Source organism: Schistocerca gregaria, chromosome 2 (genome assembly GCF_023897955.1).
Source record: "Schistocerca gregaria isolate iqSchGreg1 chromosome 2, iqSchGreg1.2, whole genome shotgun sequence".
Taxonomy (NCBI): Eukaryota; Metazoa; Arthropoda; class Insecta; order Orthoptera; family Acrididae; genus Schistocerca; species Schistocerca gregaria.
This window is the reverse complement of record NC_064921.1, coordinates 475,669,302-475,684,368: the sequence shown is the minus strand read 5'-3', so window position 1 is coordinate 475,684,368 and position 15,067 is coordinate 475,669,302. Positions and strand designations below refer to the sequence as shown.

The window sequence follows — 15,067 nt, the reverse complement described above, 5'->3', positions numbered from 1 at the left end:
GGTTTGAGGAGGGGAATCAAAATTGCCTCCCTTCACGAGTCAGGGTACGTGTCGGATAACCATATCATATTAAAACAGTTCAGGAGAACTTCCTTGGATGGCAGCAACAAGTGCCGCAGCATGCTGTACCAGATTTGATCATGACCAGGCGCAGTATCATGAGCCACAGACAGCGCCGAATCCAGTTCCCACATTGTGAAGGGGGAGTTATAGGGTTCAGAATTTAGAGACCGGAAGTCCAAGTGACCCCTCTCGATGGCAGTGTGGTAGCAGCAGAAATCTGGATCACAGTTAATAGTGGCGGTAGAGTCCGCAAAATGCATGGCCAGGGTCTGGGCAAAGTCTCTCGGCGCCGTGAGGAGACATCCCTGATGCAGCAGTGCCGTGACAGGTAGTTGGCCGAGTTTCCCGGAAATCCTCCTGATGGATTCCCATACTTTCGTAGAACTAGTGGAGCGAGAGATGGAGTTCAAGAACGATAGCCATGAGCGTCATTTGCTCTCTTTAATCACTCGCCGCGCTTTGGTCCTTGCCACCTGAAAGGCCGCAAGATTGTCAGCTGAGGGGCGGCACTTGAAGCAGCGCAGAGCTGCACGGCGGGCTCGGATGGCTGAGCGGCACTCAGTGGTCCACCAAGGGGCAGGACGCCTCTTGGGATGACCGGATGAGTGTGGGATTGACAATTCAGCAGCATGGGAGATCACGGCTGTAACATGGTCTACCCATTCGTGAACGCTGGCACGGTGTTCCAAAACAGCCAGTTGGCTGAAAAGTGTCCAGTCAGCTCGGCAGAGGTGCCACCGGGGCGACACTGGTAATGCCACAGCCTCATCAAGGAGGCGAATCCAAAGGAGGAAGTGGTCACTAGAATGGAGGTCAGCAGCAGCCTCCCACTGAGCAGAATCCGCGAGTGCTGGAGAGCAAAAGGAAAGGTCAATAGCCGATGACGACCCGGAAGCAGTACAGAAATGAGTGGGAGCACCAGAGTTGAGGATGCACAGTTCTTCAGACATCATGAGGCTTTCCAGAATGCGATCCCTGGGGAAGTAGTCGGAGAGCCCCATAAGACATTATGAGCACTGAAGTCCCCGAGAAGAAGAAATGGGCGGGGGAGTTGGCTAATAAGGTCTGTGAGAGCCTCAGAGTCTATTGCATCCTGAGGCGGTAAATAAACTGAACAGACTGTGAGCCTCCGACCCACAAGAATGTCAAATGCAACTGCTTGCAAGTCGGTGATGTGAGGGAGCTCATATGAGGGGTGCATGTCACGGACAAAAACCGCAACACCACCCTTTGCCCTTTCCCCCGTCAGATCATCTTTTTGATATACGGTATAGCCCCGTAAAGAAGGAGCATCAGTGGCCTGAAAATGTGTCTCTTGGAGACATAAGCACAAGGGGCACTCTCGTACAAGGAGTTGTAATTCGGCCACATGCGTCCTGAATCCATTCAGGTTCCACTGTAATATGGGAGCCAGTGATCAGGGTAGCTGAACTTTCACCCTGCCCTTGTGCTTTGGAGGAGAGCCCATACTGGCCGGAGATTTATTTCTGGGGCGAGAAGATCGCCCCCGGTCGACATCAATGTCCATAAGCTACGATGGCGACCCATGGGAGATGTCAGACAGTACAATGGCCTCGTCATCGGACCGACCCTGACTAGTCTCCTCAGGTGGCAAAACCTTCACCTTCTGCGTCTTTGTCTTGGGGGACTTAGAATGCAGAGCCTTGTCAAAAGTTGGAGCTTTACTTGCCTGGGCAGAAGGTGCCATATGGGGAGAGGCAGGTAGTACCCCAATCACAGCAACCACGGCCTTGTCCGACGTAGTGGGGAGACCCGCAGGTTGCAAAACAACCGCAGCAGCACAAGTGCACTGGCAAACACAGGTATTAGTGCTAACACTAGCAACCTCTGTTTGCATAGCAACAGTGGCCATTTGTACCGGTTTTTTCAGAGAGGAAGTGAAAGATGTTGAAAACAAAGGACGTTGCATGGCCTTAAAGAGCTTCTTGGCCTCACCATAGGGGATGCGCTTAGATGTTTTAATCTCCTGTATCTTCCATTCTTCTAGATAGAGGGGGCAGATCTGGCTCCAGACAGGGTGACTCCCAGAGCAATTCACGCACTTCACAGGCGATGAACAATCGGCTCCACCATGGGCAGGCTGACCACATTTAGAAGTGGCTATCCCATTGCACCCCAACGTAGTATGCCCAAAGTGCTGACATTTAAAACAGCGCATTGGGTTGGAGAAATATGGCCGTACTGGCAAACGTAAGAACCCCGCTTTAACATGCTCTGGGAGTCTCGGGCAACTGAATGTGAGAATAAACGAGTCAGATTTGACGAGGTCCCCATCGACTCTTTTCATAATATGCTGCACGTCTACAATACCTTCGTCAGCCCACTCAGATTTTAACTTGTCTATGGGGATATCCACCAAGTCCCTACACGTCACAACACCCTTACTATAATTCAAAGTGGAGTGGAGCTCGGTCTAGATAGCGTACTCTCCTAGACAGGTTGCTTTCCGAAGGGAAGCGACTTGACGGGAACTAGAAGTCTCAACTAACAGAGTCCCATTGCACAGTCGCTTCACAGATTTCAGTGTTCCTGCAATTCCCTCAAGACCCTTGTGGATGTAAAAGGGAGAAACCCTCTCAAAGCTACCCACCTTCCGTTTAATAATCAAAAACACATTCTGATTATCAGCATGTGCTCCGTTACGACAGTCTGTTAAATCTCTAGCAACACCAGGCGCTGGAGGACTCGCAGCGCGTAGCCGCTTTTTCGATGGGGTGTTTTCCTACCAGTGGAAATGTAGAGTTCGAAGGGTCCATTGCGGTCCCACAAGCAGCTAGGGAAGTAAAGGTCCGCTCAGACAGAGCCCCGCGTGCCTGAGTAAGCCTTATACAACTGGGGTGTGACAGGTGCCCCAGAGGTTGCCCGCTTGCGACTGTTCCACCCCAACAGCCATGCATCTTCTAGGCGCAGAGCACACCGAAAGATTGAGGGATTTTATAAAGGTTGGCCTTCCTCGCAATCCAGGCGGTCAAGCCAAGATTACCATTCCCTGCAGGCCACAACATTTCACCGCCGCGCCGTACGGTGGTCGCTGAAGCATGTCCGGGGGTTACGGTGACAGGAGACTGGCGGCGCTGACCAGTCCCCAGCTCAGGACACCGGGGTCGCCAAGCCCGTACTCAACAAGTGAATGCTGAGCCCCTGCGGGCGGTATTTTGTGAATGGATCATAATTTAAGCACCATATTTCATCACCATTGATGATGATCATCAGAAAAAGATTGTGACATTTTGCACTCTACATCTACATCTACATCTACATCTACAGCCATACTCCGCAAGCCACCTGACGGTGTGTGGCGGAGGGTACCCTTAGTACCTCTATCGATTCTCCCTTCTATTCCAGTCTCGTATTGTACGTGGAAAGAAGGATTGTCGGTATGCTTCTGTGTGGGCTCTAATCTCTCTGATTTTATCCTCATGGTCTCTTCGCGAGATATACGTAGGAGGGAGCAATATACTGCTTGACTCCTCGGTGAAGGTATGTTCTCGAAACTTTAACAAAAGCCCGTACCGAGCTACTGAGCGTCTCTCCTGCAGAGTCTTCCACTGGAGTTTACCTATCATCTCCGTAACGCTTTCGCAATTACTAAATGATCCTGTAATGAAGTGCACTGCTCTCCGTTGGATCTTCTCTATCTCTTCTATCAACCCTACCTGGTGCGGATCCCACACTGCTGAGCAGTATTCAAGCATTGGGCGAACAAGCGTACTGTAACCTACTTCCTTTGTTGTCGGATTGCATTTCCTTAGGATTCTTCCAATGAATCTCAGTCTGGCATCTGCTTTACCGACGATCAACTTTATATGATCATTCCATTTTAAATCACTCCTATTGCGTACTCCCAGATAATTTATGGAATTAACTGCTTCCAGTTGCTGACCTGCTATTTTGTAGCTAAATGATAAGGGACCTATCTTTCTATGTATTCGCATCACATTACACTTCTCTACATTGAGATTCAATTGCCATTGCGTGCACCATGCGTCAATTCGCTGCAGATCCTCCTGCATTTCAGTACAATTTTCCATTGTTGCAACCTCTCGATACACCACAGCATCATCTGCAAAAAGCCTCAGTGAACTTCCGATGTCATCCACCAGGTCATTTGTGTATATTGTGAATAGCAACGGTCCTATGACACTCCCCTGCGGCACACCTGAAATCACTCTTACTTCGGAAGACTTCTCTCCATTGAGAATGACATGCTGCGTTCTGTTATCTAGGAACTCCTCAATCCAATCACACAACTGATCTGATAGTCCGTATGCTCTTACTTTGTTCATTAAACGACTGTGGGGAACTGTGTCAAACGCCTTGCGGAAGTCAATAAACACGGCATCTACCTGTGAACCCGTGTTTACGGCCCTCTGAGTCTCGTGGACGAATAGCGCGAGCTGGGTTTCACACGACCGTCTTTTTCGAAACCCATGTTGATTCCTACAGAGTAGATTTCTAGTCTCCAGAAAAGACATTATACTCTAACATAATACGTGTTCCAAAATTCTACAACTGATCGACGTTAGAGATATAGGTCTATAGTTCTGCACATCTGTTCGACGTCCCTTCTTGAAAACGGGGATGATCTGTGCCCTTTTCCAATCCTTTGGAACGCTTCCCTCTTCTAGAGACCTACGGTACACCGCTGCAAGAAGGGGGGCAAGTTCCTTCGCGTACCCTGTGTAAAATCGAACTGGTATCCCATCAGGACCAGTGGCCTTTCCTCTTTTGAGCGATTTTAATTGTCTCTCTATCCCTGTCGTCTACTTCGATATCTACCATTTTGTCAACTGTGCGACAATCTAGAGAAGGAAGCACAGTGCAGTCTTCCTCTGTGAAACAGCTTTGGAAGAAGACATTTAGTATTTCGGCCTTTAGTCTGTCATCCTCTGTTTCAGTACCATTTTGGTCACAGAGTGTCTGGACATTTTGTTTTGATCCACCTACCGCTTTGACATAGGACCAAAATTTCTTAGGATTTTCTGCCAAGTCAGTACATAGAACTTTACTTTCGAATTCATTGAAAGCTTCTCGCATAGCCCTCCTCATACTACATTTCGCTTCTCGTAATTTTTGTTTGTCTGCAAGGCTTTGGCTATGTTTATGTTTGCTGTGAAGTTCCCTTTGCTTCCGCAGCAGTTTTCTAACTCGGTTGTTGTACCACGGTGGCTCTTTCCCATCTCTTACGATCTTGCTTGGCACATACTCATCTAACGCATATTGTTTTGAACTTTGTCCACTGATCCTCAACACTATCTGCACTTGAGACAAAACTTTTGTGTTGAGCCGTCAGGTACTCAGTAATCTGCTTTTTGTCACTTTTGCTAAACAGAAAAATCTTCCTACCTTTTTTAATATTTCTATTTACGGCTGAAATCATCAATGCAGTAACCGCTTTATGATCGCTGATTCCCTGTTCTGCATTAACTGATTCAAATAGTTCGGGTCTGTTTGCCACCAGAAGGTCTAATATGTTATCGCCACGAGTCGGTTTTCTGTTTAACTGCTCAAAGTAGTTTTCAGATAAAGCACTTAAAAATATTTCACTGGATTCTTTGTCCCTGCCACCCGTTATGAATGTTTGAGTCTCCCAGTCTATATCCGGCAAATTAAAATCTCCACCCATAACTATAACATGGTGAGGAAATCTACTCAAAATATTTTCCAAATTATTCTTCAGGTGCTGAGCCACAACAGCTGCTGAGCCCGGGGGCCTATAGAGACATCCAATTACCATGTCTGAGCCTGCTTTAACCATGACCTTCACCCAAATCATTTCACAATTCGAATCTCCGTCAATTTCCTTCGATACTATTGCACTTCTTATCGCTATAAACACGCCTCCCCCTTCACTGTCCAGCCTATCTCTGCGGTATACATTCCAATCAGAGTTTAGGATTTCATTACTCACTTGAAAAACAGTTTTAAGAACATGCACCTCCTGTGCTATCATTCAATAAATCAAATGATACTGCAGAAGAAGATCCTGGACACCTGCCTCAGTTTTGTCCAACTGGTCCACTGAAGGGAATAGAGTCCTCAGTTATTCATCCAACAAATAATGTGTCTTGTAAAATTTCTTGGATCAAACATACCATCACCTATCAATTACCCTAAGGCACTCTATACATGATTTAAAATTTATCCTATAGAATCTTTTCTTATGTGTACAACATGATTGCTGCATATTGCCTCATTACTAGATAATGATCGATGTGACATAATTCTCACACTGTTATCAGTGACTACCATGCCTTTTTCTTTACAACAAGATTATGTACCTTACATTACCTGATAGCACACAATTTTTAGTAATTCTGGGCAATTTGTCTTCTTAAACAGTTTCCCCAGATACAGAAAGACTTTTTATAGGAAAAAAACTGTGATTTCTTTCTTTTAATAAATGGAGAGGTCCTCTATGTAAGATTATTCTTTGATAATACTGTAGTATAGAACTTAAGCAAATTACTCAAGCTGTCAGCAGTTGCTTTTCACACAGGCACCAGATGAGTTTTCAGAAGTTTGATGAACAACTTGCCAAATAAAGTACTCTTCAAATTCAGACCATAAACAGTGAGCTTCCATAAAATTAACAGTATTCACTGTAATCCTGAAATTGGACTAACAGATATCTACAAGAATATACACAGGAGGGTATCAGGAAAATCATCATATGTGGATACCAGATTGTCTAATACAGGAACAGACAGCTGAAGAACTGAAGCTGTGTCCACATTATAATTTGCTACCCATTACAAATAAACACAACTGGACTCAGAGTGTAATAGCTAATTATGCTTAACTGTGACAGTAACTATAATTTTCTAGCCATTACAACAACTTGAATATATGGCATAATTCAGTCTCCTTTTGGAGGCTAAGACTCATTACACTGCCAATTATTAGTATCAGTGGTGCATTTTACTACTGATAAAGCTTTCACTGTACATATAAAGCTTCAGATTTAGAGCCCCAAATATCAGCTCAATAAAATGGTCAGACAACCAGTCACAGCCACACATAATTACATGTAGCAGCTGGGTTAGTAATCATAGGATACCTGTTTGAAAAAAAAAACTTTTTTGTGGGATAGGAAAAACCTGATGATTTAAGAACAGAAGGGAATCAAAAATATCATCTTTGATTAAAAAAACGCATTTCTTACAAAGTTATCTAATATACTGTTAAGAGCCAAATATTGCGACACTGAAGGCATCATAGCCAAATAAATTAATGCACCTCTCACATTTTGCTCAAATTTTGCTAGAAAAGGGGTGAAAATGCACATGATAAATCAGTTGCTGCATCTCACAAAGCAAAGTCTAAATAATTTATCCTCATTATTAATTGTGGCCATATTGGCTTCATTTGGGAACTGTGAGCGTGTGGAATAATTATTTATTTGTATTTTCTGCTACCAGTCACTTTTATTTGTTTTGTATTTAACATAACGCGCATTTCGAGCATCTTCTGCCCACCTTTAGGCATTTATGCACAAAGAAAATTGTTGCTTAAAAATAAATTGTCTTAAAGCAATTTAGTGATCACTGCTGTAGAGGATGTTGGAGCATCTGAGAGGGGGGGGGGGGGGGGGCAGTGGTTGGCCAGAAATTGATGCCCAGTGTGTCTTCTGCTAGTGTGGAGCTGTCATGTTGTTTGTTTATTGTGATTACCACAGGCTATGTGGATGCTGTGTTTACAGAAAACCTACACACACCATTATACCCAACTTCTCTACGCATCCCGCTTCCCCTAAAAAATCTTCACACAGATTAATGCTATACAGGGCCTGAAAATTTCCACTTCAACATATAGAACTCCAACAAGAAATAGAAACACTAAATGTCACAATAAACTATGCATATGATCCTTCACTCATTCATACAATGTCACAACAGCTAAAAAAGAACTGAATGAACAAGATCAAACTACATACACAACTCACAGTATCACAGTATGCAAATAAATATAGAAAATTGATTGCCATATTTTGGTATAATGTCTGGCAAATTAGCAAGGCTTTTCAAAAACACATGCAAAAACACAGCATCAACAACCAAAGTATGAAGTTTGTTCACTGTATAAAACTGCCAGATACAGATCTTGATGTATTTGGCATTTACAAAATTATCAGCCAATGCAACAAATATCGTATAGGGTGATTTCATCTCAAATCATACAGGTCATGTCAACTTGTGGTCATGAATTTCTCTGGGAAAAATATATATTAGACCTCTATATCATAAGTGTTAAGTGGTAAAATATTTTCATTTTATCTTATTTTTTTGTAAGTGGTACAGCCCTTTGCAAAAAGGAAATTTTGTAAACAACTCTTAAAAAGTAGAGAAAATATATATAACTAATAAACCAAAAGCACTGTAGACCTGGCAGATGTTTTGCGTTAAAGCTCCCTCTTAGTGTGCTGAAATTTAGTTGACTCCGCCACACTTATGGGCAACCTTTAACTTAGAAATTTATGATGAAAATACAAAATTTAAGTTATTTTTTCCACTTACAATGATTTTTTTTCTACTTTGGAAATTCACAGAACATTATCTTTTCTGTCATATTGCCAGATACTACTGATGTAATTATAAACAGTATCTTCTCTGCTCCAGCTATCTGTATTATATAAATATTTATTACTAAAAACGTAAAAAAATTGAGTTTTTATGAATTATTATGAATTATTTACTCAAAAACCCCCATCCAAAAACTTTTCAGAATTACACAAAGTATTGTTTGGTTAATATGTTAGTAGTCAGTGCAAACACAGTGTGCAATAATTTGCTGAGCAGAGCGTCAAAAATTTTTCAACATTCTGGATAGTTCACATCACTGAATTTCTAGATTAAAATATGCAAGTTGGCAACAGTGTTTCCAGTTCTCTTCTGTTTCTAATGAACAAGTGATAACTCGCACATAAACCATTCTGCATAGAGTTTTGTGTGTGGTTTGAACTCTTTGTTAGATACAATGTCAGTGAGGAAATACAGTACTGAAAGGCTGAGGTGTATGGACTATGAAAAAAGAAACAAGAAGGTGGTGTTTAACAAAAGTGAAAAACACTTCACAGTTGTTGCATATCTGTCAGAGGCACTGCAGAAATATCTTTGTCCTCGAGTAAAGGTATTAGCATCTCATCCATCGTGCAGCAATTCCTACACTCACTACGAAAAAAAATTTAGTGATAACCCACTTGAACAATCACCATCACCCGGATGTGAAACTGAAGAAGACAGTGCAGATGCTTATATTCCTGAGTGTGAGCTGTTGATGCATTGAATGTTAACATTTCTGCTGTAGCCCCTATATCCCCAATCAAATGTGCAGGTAAGGTAGGACACACAAGAAGAAAACAGTATGTAAAAAGAAAAGGAGAAGAATTGAAACAAATTTTGCACAAGCAACGTCTTCAAAACTTTGTTAAGTGTATAATGTAGATGCACTTGGAGCCGAACCTGAAGATAGTGATATGTGCACAAAATGCGGTGTGTAGTTTTGAAACCTAAATACTGCTATCTCAGCGGCCACCCATACTGAGGAAGTACAGTTACCGACACTGATACCAGGTAGTTACTCTAAGCAGCAGATACAGAAATACATACCCCCTTCCTCACATTATTTGATTGAAAAGCTCATAAAACAAAGGATGAGAAAGGTATTTGGGCATGCACAGATTCTTACTGTGGGCGTCCGTTGCAAGATGATATGCTTAATTTTGCTCTGGAATATTATCTAAATGATGACAAAGATTGCAGCAGGCAAAGTCCTATCCACACTGATGTTTTATGTTAGTAAAAATGGTGAAAACATTAAAAAGGTAAAAAGATATATGACAAGATCAATAACAGAAGCATATCTCCTACTGAAAGAGAAGAACCTGAATTTAAAAATTAGTCTCTCAAAATTCTACTCCTTACGACCAAAATGGGTAAAATGCCAGCCAATGAAATGTATTTACTGCACTAATTTGAAACTTCTTTGTTTCACCATAAGCAGTATCACAGGAAAGAAGAGCACAGAGATGGACCTGACACTACTGTGTATATGTCAAGAGGCACAAGATAAATGTTGGTTTCAGGAGTGTACCATGTGCCCTGCTGCTGAAGTGGTGACTGTTGAAGCATTACACCTTCAGGATACTGACAATGACATAACCTGTGGGAGGGAGGAGAGTTGGTGAAGAAGACCATAGAGCAAGAGAAGTTTGTTACAGAGGTTAGGCATTAATTATGAAAGAAACAGCTCACCACCATATCCAGAGGATTCAGAGACAAGTCATAGCAGTAGTAAAATCAGCGACATCCCAGAATACTGACACATTGGTTCTTCATTTTGAATTTTCTGACATCTGGTCTGTTGCTTTGCAGAATGAAATTTAAAGCTACCACTGGTACACATAACAGGCATCTATTTCATGTGTGTTGCCCATTTCCTTGAAACATTACACGGTTTGGCTACTGTCAGTGATGATCCCATTCAGGACACTGCACATGCATGTTACGCTGTCAGACTGATAATTGATGACATAACATCTAGCCCCCCCCCCCCCCCCAAAAAAAAAATCACAAACCGTAAACCTTGCTGTTGGTGGGGAGTCTTGTATGCTTCAATGATACAGATAGCCGTATCGGAAGTGCAACCACAATGGAGGGGTATCTGTTGAGAGGCCAGACAATCGTGGTTTCTGAAGAGGGGGAGCAGCCTTTTCAGTAGTTGCAGGGGGCAACAAACAACCTGGATGATTGACTGATCTGGCCTTGTAACATTAACCAAAACGGCCTTGCTCTGCTCGCACTGCGAACGACTGAAAGCAAGGGGAAACTACAGCTGTAATTTTTTGCAAGGACATGCAGCTCTACTGTATGGTTAAATGATGATGGCACCCTCTTGGATAAAATATTCCAGAGGTAAAATAGTCCTCCATTCGGATATCTGGGCAGGGACCACTCAGGAGGACGCCGTTATTAGGAAAAACAAAACTGGCACCCTATGGATCGGAGCATGGAATATCAGATCCCTTAATTGGGCAGGTACATTAGAAAATTTAAAAAGGGGAATGGCTAGGTTAAAATTACATATAGTGGTAATTACTGAATTTCAGTGGCCGGAGGAACAAGACACTGGTCAGGTGAATATAGAGTTATAAATACAAAATCAAATAGGGGTAATGCAGGAGTACGTTTAATAATGAATTAAAAAAAATAGGAGTGCAGGTAAGCTACTACAAACAGCATAGTGAATGCATTATTGTGGCCAAGATAGACACGAAGCCCACACCTACTACAGTAGTACAAGTTTATAAGCCAACTAGCTCTGTAGATGATGATGAAATTGAAGAAATGTATGATGAAATGTATGATGAGATAAAAGAAATTATTCAGACACTGAAGGGAGATGAAGATTTAATAGTCATGGGGGACTGGTATTCGATTGTAGGAAAAGGAAGAGAAGGAAAAGTAGAAGGGGAATATGGAAAGGGGGTAGGAATGAAAGTGGAAGTGGCCTGGCAGAATTTTGCGTAAAGAATTTGACAGGGCACTGAAAGATCTAAGTTGAAACAAATCCCTGGGAGTAAACTACATTCCATTAGAACTACTGATAGCCTTGGGAGAGTCAGCCCTGACAAAACTCTACCATCTGGTGAGCGAGATGTATGAGACAGACGAAATACCCTCAGACTTCAAGAAGAATATAACAATTCCAACCCCACAGAAAAAAGGTGTTGACAGGTGTGAAAATTACTAAATTATCAGTTTAATAAGTCATGGCTGCAAAATACCAACACTAATTATTTATAGGCGAACAGAAAAACTGGTAGAAGCTGACCTTGGGGAGGATCAGTTTGGATTCCGTAGAAATGTTGGACCACATGAGGCAACACTGTCCATAAGACTTATCTTAGGACATAGATTAAAGAGAGGTAAACCTTTATTTCTAGCATTTGTAGACTTGGAGAAGGCTTTTGACAATGTTGAATGGAATGCTCTCGTTGAATGGAATGCTCTCTTTCAAATTCTGAAGGTGGCAGGGGTAAAATAAAGGACACAAAAGACTATTTAAATCTGTACAGAAACCAGATGGCAATTGTTAGAGTCGAGGGGCATGAATGGGAAGTAACGGTTGAGAAGGGAGTGAGACAGGGTTGTAGCCTACCTCCAATTTTATTCAATCTGTGTACTGAGCAAGCAGTAAAGGAAACAAATGAAAAATTCAGAGTAGGAATTAAAATCCACGGAGAAGAAATAGAAACCTTGAAGTTTGCTGATGACATCGTAATTCTGTCAGAGGCAGCAAAGGACCTGGAAGAGCAGTTGAACAGAATGGGCGGTGTCTTGAAAGGAGGATATAAGATGAACATCAACAAAAGCAAAATGAGGATAACGGAATGTAGTCATATTAAATCAGCTGATGCTGGGGGAATTAGATTAGGAAGTGAGACACTTAAAATAGTAGATGAGTTTTGCTATTTGGGGAGAAAAATGACTGACGATGGTTGAAGTAGAGAGGATATAAAATGTTGTCTGACAATGGCAAGTAAAGTGTTTATGAAGAAGAGAAATTTGTTAACACAAAAGTATAGATTCAAGAGTCAGGAAGTCTTTTCTGAACGTATTTGTATGTAGTGTAGCCATGTATGGAAGTGAAACATGGACGATATATAGTTTAGACAAAAAGAGAATAGATGCTTTTGAAATGTGGTGCTACAGAAGAATGGTGGAGATTAGATAGGTAAATCATATAACTAATGAGGAGGTACTGAATAGAATTGGGGAGAAGAGGAATTTGCAGCACAATTTAACTAGAAAAAGGGATTGGTTGATTTGACATGTTCTGGGGCTTCGAGGAATCATCAGTTTAGTATTGGAGGGCAGTGTGGAAAGTAAAAATCATATAGGGAGACCACGAGATGAATAAACTAAGCAGATTCCAAAGGATGTTACTTTGAGATGAAGAAGCTTGCACAGGACAGAGTAGCATGGAGAACTGCACCAAACCAATCTCTGCACTGAAGACGACGATAACAACAACAACAAAGAATCACGAGGCAATGCATTTCCTTAGCATGTGTATGTGACTGATAGTGCAGCATCTCATTTTAAAAACTGCTTTCAGCTTTATGAGCTTGGTCAACTGTGTAGTACAGGAATTAAGAGAAAAAATTGCTATAGGTCTCTGTAGACATCAAGATTTAATATCCAGCATGAAGCTGTTGATAATGTAAGAGATGCTACTGAATTTGTTCACACCATATCCACACTAGTAACAAACATGAGACTCTTAATTCTGAGTGAAAGTAAATTAAGGGAATTCTGTTTACAAAAGAGAGAAGAGTGGTCTGCTATGAAGCCTGTGGTAGGAATTCAATCAAGTCACTACTGGATTGCACACCAAGAGAGAAGAGTGGTCTGCTATGAAGCCTGTGGTAGGAATTCAATCAAGTCACTACTGGATTGCATACCACAGTGGCACATACATTGCAGGAATGGTTCTCCACGATACACATCCTGTTATTGTGTGTGCAACACAGAGACCACAGTATACATTAGAAGACTGTAGTGAGCCATTTATTTCGCTGTGGGCAGGACAATCAGTGGTGGGTGAGACAGATGATAAGTGTCTCTCATGAGCTGCAAGATACAACACCTCATGCTCCTGCTAGTGCTTTCACATGGCTATCATCATAAGATCTGTGTGCAGTTCTAATTTCCAAATACTGCTCTTGTTAGATTATCATTGTCCGTGTGCAAATTCAGCTCGACTATACAAAGTCAATGAGAAGATTTCATGGAAAGTCACAAAGAAGTAAAAACATGACAGAAGACAATAATAATTTGTGAATAACACCATAAAAAGAAAATGTGGCATAAATATTCTATGCACCTCATTTTTGCTATAATATGTTTTCAAACAAAATTATAAATTGTTTTGCCACTTATGTTGTAAATAAATATTTTGATTCAGAAATACCAGTTTTACATGACATTTGCTTAAAATCAGTGGTCAATTTAAAATGTCCACAATTTTTTGACCTTTGAAGTAAAGCTAGGTCTACCTAAAAAATTTCTCAAATTTTGTACAGACAAGTACTGCACACTCTGATTGTTACATTCCTTGAGTACAATGATCAACTAACATATCATGAAATTTTCATAACATTTAAGAGGGGTTTTGGAGGAAATAATTTCTAAACAATTTACGTACAAATATTTTGACAGTTTAACTATTTCATGTGTCATGTGTTAACGTCAAAACTGACAGCAGTACTTCCACTTTATCATTTCTCACGACAGTTAGCATCCTGTGACTATTTTTATTTTCAAAACATAATTTTGGAAGTCACAAAAACTCAAAAATTTTCACAGCATATATGAGCTGCAAGATACAACACCTCATGCTCCTGCTAGTGCTTTCACATGGCTATCATCATGGCTAAAAAGAAAAAGCTCAGAAGTGTGCATGTATTGATCATATCTCATAGTATTGGGAACAAAGTATTTATTGAAAATAAAATCAAATTGCTATCACTTTTCGTTTCTTTATTACAATTTTTCAATTTATAGTGGTCTGTAACACTTTAACAAATCATCAGAAAATCAAAATATTGTAGTTTTGAAGAGGTATCATGTGGAACTTCAACATATATGTATTTCAGCAAACTTTACAATAGTTCACTCTTGACCTGTTTCATTTGAGATAAAACTGCCCTATAGGCCAAACAGGCAGAAATTTCAGAACTCAATTTAAAAACCATAGAGACTGCAACAAACTGGATAAATGTAACATATTAGTGGTAGCAACATATATTAAAGACACATACCATCCTTCCAAAATTGAAAATAATCTTGAAATTTTGCACAAACTCAGAAAAAGTTAAAGAATGAATATCACAGAAGAAATGGAAGTGTTCATAATACAAAATATGGAGAGAATATTCTTAATGTGATAACAGAGTTAAAAAAACTCAAGTCTTCAGCAG

At 41.1% G+C, this 15,067-nt stretch overlaps 1 protein-coding gene across 2 annotated transcripts in view; it reads right to left on the bottom strand.

Moving 5' to 3' along the window:
* The window catches only part of LOC126326755 (deubiquitinase DESI2), a 142,605-nt gene that overhangs the window by 51,036 nt on the left and 76,502 nt on the right, over positions 1–15,067 (bottom strand). The gene's annotated exons all lie outside the window — the stretch shown is intronic.